Below are 13,154 nucleotides of genomic sequence, written 5' to 3' on the forward strand. Positions count from 1 at the left end.
AGTTAGATATTACTGCACTGTTGAACTAGGAACATTTAGTTAGATATTACTGCACTGTTGGAGCTAGGAACATTTAGTTAGATATTACTGCACTGTTGGAACTAGGAACAAGCATTTAGTTAGATATTACTGCACTGTTGGAACTAGGAACACCAGCATTTAGTTAGATATTACTGCACTGTTGGAACTAGGAACACCAGCATTTAGTTAGATATTACTGCACTGTTGGAACTAGGAACACCAGCATTTAGTTAGATATTACTGCACTGTTAGTTAGATATTACTGCACTGTTGGAGCTAGGAACATTTAGTTAGATATTACTGCACTGTTGGAACTAGGAACACCAGCATTTAGTTAGATATTACTGCACTGTTGGAACTAGGAACACCAGCATTTAGTTAGATATTACTGCACTGTTGGAGCTAGGAACATTTAGTTAGATATTACTGCACTGTTGGAGCTAGGAACAGCATTTAGTTAGATATTACTGCACTGTTGGAACTAGGAACATTTAGTTAGATATTACTGCACTGTTGGAGCTAGGAACATTTAGTTAGATATTACTGCACTGTTGGAGCTGTTAGGAACACCAGCATTTAGTTAGATATTACTGCACTGTTGGAGCCAGGAACACCAGCATTTAGTTAGATATTACTGCACTGTTGGAGCTAGGAACACCAGCATTTAGTTAGATATTACTGCACTGTTGGAGCTAGGAACACCAGCATTTAGTTAGATATTACTGCACTGTTTAGAACATTTAGTTAGATATTACTGCACTGTTGGAGCTAGGAACACCAGCATTTAGTTAGATATTACTGCACTGTTGGAGCTAGGAACACCAGCATTTAGTTAGATATTACTGCACTGTTGGAACTAGGAACACCAGCATTTAGTTAGATATTACTGCACTGTTGGAGCTAGGAACACCAGCATTTAGTTAGATATTACTGCACTGTTGGAACTAGGAACACCAGCATTTAGTTAGATATTACTGCACTGTTGGAACCAGGAACATTTAGTTAGATTTACTGCACTGTTGCAATAACATTTAGTTAGATATTACTGCACTGTTGGAGCTAGGAACACCAGCATTTAGTTAGATATTACTGCACTGTTGAGCCTAGGAACATTTAGTTAGATATTAAGCACTGTTGGAACTAGGAACACCAGCATTTAGTTAGATATTACTGCACTGTTGGAACTAGGAACACCAGCATTTAGTTAGATATTACTGCACTGTTGGAGCTAGGAACACCAGCATTTAGTTAGATATTACTGCACTGTTGGAACTAGGAACACCAGCATTTAGTTAGATAGTACTGCACTGTTGGAACTAGGAACACCAGGATTTAGTTAGATATTACTGCACTGTTGGAACTAGGAACATTTAGTTAGATATTACTGCACTGTTGGAACTAGGAACACCAGCATTTAGTTAGATATTACTGCACTGTTGGAACTAGGAACACCAGCATTTAGTTAGATATTACTGCACTGTTGGAGCTAGGAACACCAGCATTTAGTTAGATATTACTGCACTGTTGGAGCTGAAGGGACTGGATGGTGTTTGAGCCAGGAACACCAGCATTTAGTTAGATATTACTGCACTGTTGGAGCCAGGAACATTTAGTTAGATATTACTGCACTGTTGGAGCTAGGAACACCAGCATTTAGTTAGATATTACTGCACTGTTGGAGCTAGGAACACCAGCATTTAGTTAGATATTACTGCACTGTTGGAGCTAGGGACCAGCATTTAGTTAGATATTACTGCACTGTTGGAACTAGGAACACCAGCATTTAGTTAGATATTACTGCACTGTTGGAGCCAGGAACATTTAGTTAGATATTACTGCACTGTTGGAGCCAGGAACACCAGCATTTAGTTAGATATTACTGCACTGTTGAAGCCAGGAACATTTAGTTAGATATTACTGCACTGTTGGAGCCAGGAACATTTAGTTAGATATTACTGCACTGTTGGAACTAGGAACACCAGCATTTAGTTAGATATTACTGCACTGTTGGAACTAGGAACACCAGCATTTAGTTAGATATTACTGCACTGTTGGAACTAGGAACACCAGCATTTAGTTAGATACTACTGCACTGTTGGAACTAGGAACACCAGCATTTAGTTAGATATTACTGCACTGTTGGAGCTAGGAACATTTAGTTAGATATTACTGCACTGTTGGAGCTAGGAACATTTAGTTAGATATTACTGCACTGTTGGAGCTAGGAACACCAGCATTTAGTTAGATATTACTGCACTGTTGGAGCCAGGAACACCAGCATTTAGTTAGATATTACTGCACTGTTGGAGCTAGGAACATTTAGTTAGATATTACTGCACTGTTGGAGCTAGGAACATTTAGTTAGATATTACTGCACTGTTGGAGCTAGGAACATTTAGTTAGATATTACTGCACTGTTGGAGCTAGGAACATTTAGTTAGATATTACTGCACTGTTGGAGCTAGGAACATTTAGTTAGATATTACTGCACTGTTGGAGCCAGGAACACCAGCATTTAGTTAGATATTACTGCACTGTTGGAGCCTTGTTCAGGGGAGCAGAACACAGATTTGTCAGCTCTGGATTTGAGGAACACCAGCATTTAGTTAGATATTACTGCACTGTTGGAGCCAGGAACACAAGCATTTCCCGACACCCGCAATAACATCTGCTGAATATGTGTATGTGACCAATACAATTTGATTAAATTTTGAATTACCTCTGAGCCCCACCCCTCCCTTGATATTGAAGAGTTAGGGGAACATTTCACCGCCTCTTGCCCTAAACGAATGAAGAAACGTTGTGTCGACAGTAATGTCTGCTTTTGTGACACTTAAAAAAAACAATTTGCTGTGGCACATTTTTAAAAGAGACGGGCTTCACCCTGACCACAGGGGCTCCAGGATTATATCTAGCAACAAACTGTTTGACTGACAATCCAATATTGTTAGGAGATAGATGGGAGGGGTTGAATGGAGCTGAAGGGACTGGATGGTGTTGAGAGATAGATGGGAGGGGTTGAATGGAGCTGAAGGGACTGGATGGTGTTGAGAGATAGATGGGAGGGGTTGAATGGAGCTGAAGGGACTGGATGGTGTTGAGAGGTAGATGGGAGGGGTTGAATGGAGCTGAAGGGACTGGATGGTGTTGAGAGATAGATGGGAGGGTTGAATGGAGCTGAAGGGACTGGATGGTGTTGAGAGATAGATGGGAGGGGTTGAATGGAGCTGAAGGGACTGGATGGTGTTGAGAGGTAGATGGGAGGGGTTGAATGGAGCTGAAGGGACTGGATGGTGTTGAGAGATAGATGGGAGGGGTTGAATGGAGCTGAAGGGACTGGATGGTGTTGAGAGATAGATGGGAGGGTTGAATGGAGCTGAAGGGACTGGATGGTGTTGAGAGACAGATGGGAGGGGTTGAATGGAGCTGAAGGGACTGGATGGTGTTGAGAGATAGATGGGAGGGTTGAATGGAGCTGAAGGGACTGGATGGTGTTGAGAGACAGATGGGAGGGGTTGAATGGAGCTGAAGGGACTGGATGGTGTTGAGAGATAGATGGGAGGGTTGAATGGAGCTGAAGGGACTGGATGGTGTTGAGAGATAGATGGGAGGGGTTGAATGGAGCTGAAGGGACTGGATGGTGTTGAGAGATAGATGGGAGGGTTTGAATGGAGCTGAAGGGACTGGATGGTGTTGAGAGACAGATGGGAGGGGTTGAATGGAGCTGAAGGGACTGGATGGTGTTGAGAGATAGATGGGAGGGGTTGAATGGAGCTGAAGGGACTGGATGGTGTTGAGAGACAGATGGGAGGGGTTGAATGGAGCTGAAGGGACTGGATGGTGTTGAGAGACAGATGGGAGGGGTTGAATGGAGCTGAAGGGACTGGATGGTGTTAAGAGACAGATGGGAGGGGTTGAATGGAGCTGAAGGGACTGGATGGTGTTGAGAGACAGATGGGAGGGGTTGAATGGAGCTGAAGGGACTGGATGGTGTTTAGAGACAGATGGGAGGGGTTGAATGGAGCTGAAGGGACTGGATGGTGTTGAGAGATAGATGGGAGGGGTTGAATGGAGCTGAAGGGACTGGATGGTGTTGAGAGACAGATGGGAGGGTTGAATGGAGCTGAAGGGACTGGATGGTGTTGAGAGACAGATGGGAGGGGTTGAATGGAGCTGAAGGGACTGGATGGTGTTAGGAGATAGATGGGAGGGGTTGAATGGAGCTGAAGGGACTGGATGGTGTTAGAGATAGATGGGAGGGGTTGAATAGCTGAAGGGACTGGATGGTGTTGAGAGATAGATGGGAGGGTTGAATGGAGCTGAAGGGACTGGATGGTGTTGAGATATAGATGGGAGGGTTGAATGGAGCTGAAGGGACTGGATGGTGTTGAGAGATAGATGGGAGGGTTGAATGGAGCTGAAGGGACTGGATGGTGTTGAGAGATAGATGGGAGGGGTTGAATGGAGCTGAAGGGACTGGATGGTGTTGATAGACAGATGGGAGGGGTTGAATGGAGCTGAAGGGACTGGATGGTGTTGAGAGATAGATGGGAGGGGTTGAATGGAGCTGAAGGGCTGGATGGTGTTAGAGACAGATGGGACTCTGAATGGAGCTGAAGGGACTGGATGGTGTTGAGAGACAGATGGGACTTGAATGGAGCTGAAGGGACTGGATGGTGCCTGAGAGATAGATGGGAGGGGTTGAATGGAGCTGAAGGGACTGGATGGTGTTGAGAGATAGATGGGAGGGGTTGAATGGAGCTGAATTGACTGGATGGTGTTGAGAGACAGATGGGAGGGGTTGAATGGAGCTGAAGGGACTGGATGGTGTTGAGAGACAGATGGGAGGGGTTGAATGGAGCTCCAAGGGACTGGATGGTACCGGAGATAGATGGGAGGGGTTGAATAGCTGAAGGGACTGGATGGTGTTGAGAGATAGATGGGAGGGGTTGAATGGAGCTGAAGGGACTGGATGGTGTTGAGAGATAGATGGGAGGGGTTGAATGGAGCTGAAGGGACTGGATGGTGTTGAGAGGTAGATGGGAGGGGTTGAATGGAGCTGAAGGGACTGGATGGTGTTGAGAGATAGATGGGAGGGGTTGAATGGAGCTGAAGGGACTGGATGGTGTTGAGAGATAGATGGGAGGGGTTGAATGGAGCTGAAGGGACTGGATGGTGTTGAGAGACAGATGGGAGGGGTTGAATGGAGCTGAAGGGACTGGATGGTGTTGAGAGATAGATGGGACTCTGAATGGAGCTGAAGGGACTGGATGGTGTTGAGAGATAGATGGGAGGGTTGAATGGAGCCTGAATTGACTCCTGGTGTTTTAATAGATGGGAGGGGTTGAAAGCTGAAGGGACTGGATGGTGTTGAGAGACAGATGGGAGGGGTTGAATGGAGCTGAAGGGACTGGATGGTGTTCTTGTCCTGATAGATGGGTTGAATGGAGCTGAAGGGACTGGAAACTATTGATGACAGATTTTGAATGGAGCTGAAGGGACTGGATGGTGTTGAGAGATAGATGGGAGGGGTTGAATGGAGCTGAAGGGATGGTTTTTTTTTAATGAATATCCATAATACTGGATGGTGTTGAGAGATAGATGGGAGGGGTTGAATGGAGCTGAAGGGACTGGATGGTGTTGAGAGATAGATGGGAGGGGTTGAATGGAGCTGAAGGGACTGGATGGTGTTGAGAGACAGATGGGAGGGGTTGAATGGAGCTGAAGGACTGGATGGTGTGCCTGAGAGATAGATGGGAGGGGTTGAATGGAGCTGAAGGGACTGGATGGTGTTGAGAGACAGATGGGAGGGGTTGAATGGAGCTGAAGGGACTGGATGGTGTCTGAGAGACAGATGGGAGGGGTTGAATGGAGCTGAAGGGACTGGATGGTGTTAGAGACAGATGGGAGGGGTTGAATGGAGCTGAAGGGACTGATGGTGTTGAGAGATAGATGGGAGGGGTTGAATGGAGCTGAAGGGACTGGATGGTGTTGAGAGACAGATGGGAGGGGTTGAATGGAGCTGAAGGGACTGGATGGTGTTGAGAGACAGATTGAGGGGTTGAATGGAGCTGAAGGGCCCTAACATTCTGGATGGTGTTAGGAGATAGATGGGAGGGGTTGAATGGAGCTGTTGGGACTGGATGGTGTTAGAGATAGATGGGAGGGTTGAATGGAGCTGAAGGGACTGGATGGTATTGAGACAGATGGGAGGGGTTGAATGGAGCTGAAGGGACTGGATGGTGTTAGAGACAGATGGGAGGGGTTGAATGGAGCTGAAGGGACTGGATGGTGTTGAGAGATAGATGGGAGGGGTTGAATGGAGCTGAAGGGACTGGATGGTGTTGAGAAAGATGGGAGGGGTTGAATGGAGCTGAAGGGACTGGATGGTGTTGAGAGACAGATGGGAGGGGTTGAATGGAGCTGAAGGGACTGATGGTGTTGAGAGACAGATGGGAGGGGTTGAATGGAGCTGAAGGGATGGATCTGTTGAGAGACAGATGGGAGGGGTTGAATGGAGCTGAAGGGACTGATGGTGTTGAGAGATAGATGGGAGGGGTTGAATGGAGCTGAAGGGACTGGATGGTGTTGAGAGACAGATGGGAGGGGTTGAATGGAGCTGAAGGGACTGGATGGTGTTGAGAGATAGATGGGAGGGGTTGAATGGAGCTGAAGGGACTGGATGGTGTTGAGAGACAGATTGGGTTGAATGGAGCTGAAGGGACTGGATGGTGTTGAGAGACAGATGGGAGGGGTTGAATGGAGCTGAAGGGACTGGATGGTGTTGAGAGATAGATGGGAGGGGTTGAATGGAGCTGAAGGGTTGGACCTAACAAGATAACAAATGAAAAACATACCGGGTCTGTAAAATATAAATAATTCTTATTTTCAATGACTGCCTAGGAACAGTGGGTTAACTGCCTTGTTCAGGGGCAGACAGATTTGTCAGCTCTGAGATTTGATCTTGCAACCACTAGGTAACTAGTCTAGCGCCTAACCACTAGGCTAACCTACCTCCTCTACACTCTAACCACTAGGCCAACCTACCTCCTCTACACTCTAACCACTAGGCTACCCACCTCCTCTGACACATCTAACCACTAGGCACCCTGCCGCCTCTACACTCTAACCACTAGGCTACCCTGCCGCCTCTACACTCTAACCACTGAGACACACTCTAACCACTGACAAAGACCCAGTGACTCTAACCACTAGGCTACCCTGCCTCCTCTACACTCTAACCACAGGCTGACCCTGCCCAGTGTCTACACTCTAACCACTAGGCTACCCTGCCTCCCACTAGGCTACCCTGCCTCCTCTAACCACTAGTTTTTTTTTACCCTACCTCCTCTACACATTTTTTAACCACTCAGGCTACCCTGCCGATCTACACTCTAACCACTAGGCTACCCTGCCCTACACTCTAACCACTAGGCTACCTGCCTCCTCTACACTCTAACCACTAGGCTACCCTGCCGCCCTAGACTCTAACCAGGGCTACCCTGCCAAATCTAAAGATCTCTACTTAGGCAATGATTTAAATGATTTACAGTGGCATTGATACTTTCATGTTGTGTGAGATTTGGCATAAACCCCAGGATTTTAGTTCTATAAAATGAAACCACCCCCTGTATATAGCCTCCACATTGACTCTGTATGTACCCCCTGTATATAGCCTCCCTTTTGACTCTGTACCTGTTTGTATATAGCCTCCACATTGACTCTGTACCGGTACCCCCTTATTAGCCTCCACATTGACTCTGAAAACCCCTGTATATAGCCTCCACATTGACTCTGTATTATTACCCTGTATATAGCCTCCACATTGACTCTGTACCGGTACCCCCTGTATATAGCCTCCACATTGACTCTGTACCTACCCCCTCATAGGCTCCACATTGACTCTGTACCCCCCCTGTATATAGCCTCCACATGGACTCTGACATCCCCCTGATATAGCCTCCACATTGACTCTGGGTACCCCCTGTATATAGCCTCCACATTGACTCTGTACCGGTACCCCCTGTATATAGCCTCCATTGACTCTGTACCGTAATACCCTGTATATAGCCTCCACATTGACTCTGTACCGTAACACCCTGTATATAGCCTCCACATTGACTCTGTACCGTAATACCCTGTATATAGCCTCCACATTGACTCTGTACCGTAAACCCTGTATATAGCCTGACATTGACTCTTACGGTACCTCCTGTATATTGCCTCCACATTGACTCTGTACCGTAACACCCTGTATATAGCCTCCACATTGACTCTGTAATGTTAATACCCTGTATATAGCCTCCACATTGACTCTGTACCGTAACACCCTGTATATAGCCTCCACATTGACTCTGAGGAGACCGTAACACCCTGTATATAGCCTCCACATTGACTCACCGTAATACCCTGCTATAGCCTAAAACATTGACTCTGTACTGTAACACCCTGTATATAGCCTCCACATTGACTCTGTACCATAACACCCTGTATATAGCCTCCACATTGACTCTGTACTGTAACACCCTGTATATAGCCTCCACATTGACTCTGTGGCAGGATGTCCAGACCTAATGCGTAAGTAGAAGACCTCCTGTATATAGCCTCCACATTGACTCTGTAATAATACCCTGTATATAGCCTCCACATTGACTCTGTTACCGGTACCTCCTGTATATAGCCTCCACATTGACTCTGTACCGGTACCTCCTGTATATAGCCTCCACATTGACTCTGGCCTGGTCATACCCTGTATATAGCCTCCACATTGACTCTGTACCGTAATACCCTGTATATAGCCTCCACATTGACTCTACCGTAGTACCCTGTATATAGCCTCCACATTGACTCTGTCCGGTAGGCTCCTGTATATAGCCTCCACATTGACTCTGTACCGGTACCTCCTGTATATAGCCTCCACATTGACTCTGTACCGTAATACCCTGTATATAGCCTCCACATTGACTCTGTACCGTAATACCCTGTATATAGCCTCCACATTGACTCTACCGTAATACCCTGTATATAGCCTCCACATTGACTCTGTACCGGTACCTCCTGTATATAGCCTCCACATTGACTCTGTACGTTATTGGTACCTCCTGTATATAGCCTCCACATTGACTCTGTACCGTAATACCCTGTATATAGCCTCCACATTGACTCTGAAGTAATCCCCTTATATAACATTGACTCTACCTAATACCCTGTATATAGCCTCCACATTGACTCAATGTACCTCCTGTATATAGCCTCCACATTGACTCTGTACAAAAAAACCTCCTGTTATAGCCTCCACATTGACTCTTTACCGTAATACCCTGTATATAGCCTCCACATTGACTCTGTACCGTAATACCCTGTATATAGCCTCCACATTGACTCTACCGTAATACCCTGTATATAGCCTCCACATTGACTCTGTACCGTAACACCCTGTATATAGCCTCCACATTGACTCTGTACCGTAACACCCTGTATATAGCCTCCACATTGACTCTGTACCGTAACACCCTGTATATAGCCTCCACATTGACTCTGTACCGTAATCCCCTCTATATAGCCTCCACATTGACTCTACCGTAATACCCTGTATATAGCCTCCACATTGACTCTGTACCGGTACCTCCTGTATATAGCCTCCACATTGACTCTGTACCGGTACCTCCTGTATATAGCCTCCACATTGACTCTGTACCGTAATACCCTGTATATAGCCTCCACATTGACTCTGTACCGTAATACCCTGTATATAGCCTCCACATTGACTCTACCGTAATACCCTGTATATAGCCTCCACATTGACTCTGTACCGTAACACCCTGTATATAGCCTCCACATTGACTCTGTACCGTAACACCCTGTATATAGCCTCCACATTGACTCTGTACCGTAACACCCTGTATATAGCCTCCACATTGACTCTGTACCGTAATACCCTGTATATAGCCTCCACATTGACTCTGTACCGGTACCTCCTGTATATAGCCTCCACATTGACTCTGTACCGGTACCTCCTGTATATAGCCTCCACATTGACTCTGTACCGTAATACAACCCTGTATATAGCCTCCACATTGACTCTGTACCGTAATACCCTGTATATAGCCTCCACATTGACTCTGATTACCGTAATACCCTGTATATAGCCACGCTATTGTTATTTTCCTGCTGCTCTTTAATGATTTAAGATAAGCATTTCACTGCAGTCTACACCTGTTGTATTTGGTGCATGTGACCATACTCTTAATCTTGTCCTGTGTGTCTGAATATGGAGAATTTGGAAACTATTGATGTCTCAGTTTTTTAATGCTTTCTTCCCCGCCTCCTCTTTCAGATAATTAAAATAAATCTGTCTGTTAGTAAATGGTTTTTCCATCCCACTGATTCTGTAGTCTTGTCTTCACACAGATGACTTGGTGAATGGTTTTTAATGACCTATGTCAAGATTACTTTAGAATATCCATAATACATTGTCTGCCTGTACCTGATTTTTATTTTAAATGACCACACTCGCTCTTTAAAAAATAAAGTTAACTTGGACTAAATGACAGTGACATGCTCGCATCCCCCATCTCTGCCAATAGTTTTTACGATTCTTTACAGGAGATATAGAAAATATTAGATCCCAAAACTGATAGTAGTTGGCTCCATTACCAGCATTTCTGGTCAGGAGGCGCTTGAGGCAACTACTTTGTGACAGTTTGCGGCTTCCTTTTTGCACATTGGAGCAAATATCCTTTCGAGTCCCTCCTTGATATGTTTCCTCACATGAAGACCTTCTCCTGCCTCTTGGATGTGGTCCCTACTTGACTCCTGTTGGCCCTAACATTCTGTCTATTGTAAATCGTTCCCTGTTGGCCCTAACATTCTGTCTATTGTAAATAGGTCCCTGTTGGCCCTAACATTCTGTCTATTGTAAATAGGTCCTGTTGGCCCTAACATTCTGTCTATTGTAAATAGGTCCCTGTTGGCCCTAACATTCTGTCTATTGTAAATAGGTCCCTGTTGGCCCTAACATTCTGTCTATTGTAAATAGGTCCCTGTTGGCCCTAACATTCTGTCTATTGTAAATAGGTCCCTGTTGGCCCTAACATTCTGTCTATTGTAAATAGGTCCCTGTTGGCCCTAACATTCTGTCTATTGTAAATCGTTCCCTGTTGGCCAGTAACATTCTGTCTCTGTTCCAACCTCTCATTTTATAAAGCCCGATCTAGACCACTCCTGACTAAATAATTATAGACCTTTCTCTATCTATCTATAAAAAAATATATATATAAGATTTTGGAGAAAGTTGTTTTCAAGCAATTTGAGTATGAACAACTTATTTGGAAACCTCCAGTCGGGTTTCTGTCCACTTCACAGCACGAAAACGACTTCATTGAAAATCCGTAATGACCTTCTGTTGGCAGACGGTGAATCTATCCTAGTCCATTTGGATCTCAGTTCTGTGTTTGATACTCGGGATCATAGCATCCTTGTTGACTGGCTGGAGAGGTGGGTGGGAGTCTGCTGCCCTCGACTGGTTCGTGGCAGATGTTTCTCAGTGAGAATGGGTGTTTCCTGTATCGTCCCCGGCACCTATTCACTATGGTGTCCCCTCGGGTCAATTTGAGACTCCCCCCTCCCCATGTATATCCTCCACCCTTGGTGACATCATGTCGCAGCTTTCAGTTTCGCTGTCTATGCAGATGAGACACAGCTCTATTGACAAAGACCCAGTGCCCAAGCTGCGCAGTGTCCCTTCACCAGTGTCTTGCTGACAACCAAATGTTGAATGTCTGTAAATTTTTGTATTTAAAATTGTTTTTTTTTAAATGTAATTTTAAACTCTTTTTTAAAATTCAGCTCAATGATATAAAATCTAAGGTGGTTGTATTTGGCAGCCCGACGTGCTGGAACTCAGATGGCAAATAACCTCTTTTCATTTGTCCACAAATCTCCCTGTCAGGATGCAGCCAGAGATTCTCTGGCAGGGCACTGTTGACCATTCCAAGGTCTTTAGGTTCTGAGGCGGGGCTTTAGGACCCCTGGACTTAGTAGGAGTGGTCTGCCAGAGGAGATCAGTGCTGTCGTTGCTGAAGAGACACTTTTTGTTTATTTATTTTTTATGAAGATGCTTTGTATGTCTGTAATTAGCTATCCTTTTGTTTACCTGTTTTTGTTAGCACTTTTTTATTTGATGTCTCACTTTTGTTACTTGTATTGAAAAGCGCTGTATCAATAAAGTTTATTATTATTATTACTGTAGATGACACTAACACATCAATTCAAGTCTCTTTCTCTCTCTGTCTTTCTCTCTCTCTCAACTCAGCATGTCCCCCTGCCCCACTCTCTCTCTCGACCCAGACATCAACCTGAACTCTCCCAACAAGGGCCTGGGCACTGCAGGAGGAGCAGACCCTCGGACTGATGTTTGCGGAGCCGTGGGGGTATCCTCCATCAACTTTCTACCTCGGGGCTCACAGAGGAAGAGGCTGAGGAGATCCGCTCTGAGCTTTCAAGGTGTGGTTCTGTCTCGGTGTCTGTCGGCTGGAATCAATATAGGCCTCGTGTTCTGTCTGTTTATTGTCCCTGTTCTCTAATCTGATCACAACCCTTTTTGACTGAGTTTGATTTACTAATTCGGTCCCACGGACATTTGAGTGGATCTTTTTGTTTCAGACCTGGGTAATGTTCATAACTAGGTTTGGCCCAGCCAGTGGTTGACCGCTCTGTGTGTTGCTGTCAGGTGGAGGAGGAGATCAGCACCCTGAGACAGGTGCTCTTGGCCTCTCTGAAGCATTCTGCTGAGCTTTCTCTCTGGGTCTTCTGTCCCTCAACGAGCTCAAACAGAACCTCACCAAGGGATGGCAGGATGTCCAGACCTCTCTGTCTTTCTGTAGAAGATCCTTAAAAAATTGAGACCTTACATTTAAAAAAAAAAAAATGTATCTGTAATATTCTTCTTCTTAGGTTGTTAAAATAACATCTGTTATCTGCTTGCAGTAACTCAGGCTTTCGATTGTTCTAGACGCTCTCTGTCTTTCCGTTCTATCCTTCTGGCCTGGTCAGGGCTTTTAGTAGAGACCGGAGTGGCCCTGTGGGTATGGGTCCACAGCTGTTTCTGAAGTGAACATCGAGGCAGATGTGAT

General features: G+C 45.4%; 1 pseudogene; it reads left to right on the forward strand.

Moving 5' to 3' along the window:
• Positions 1–12,335: 12,335 nt before the first annotated feature.
• LOC124045398 overlaps positions 12,336–13,154 on the forward strand; it is a 38,685-nt pseudogene continuing 37,866 nt past the window's right edge.

This window comes from Oncorhynchus gorbuscha, linkage group LG10, assembly GCF_021184085.1.
Source record: "Oncorhynchus gorbuscha isolate QuinsamMale2020 ecotype Even-year linkage group LG10, OgorEven_v1.0, whole genome shotgun sequence".
Lineage (NCBI taxonomy): Eukaryota > Metazoa > Chordata > Actinopteri > Salmoniformes > Salmonidae > Oncorhynchus > Oncorhynchus gorbuscha.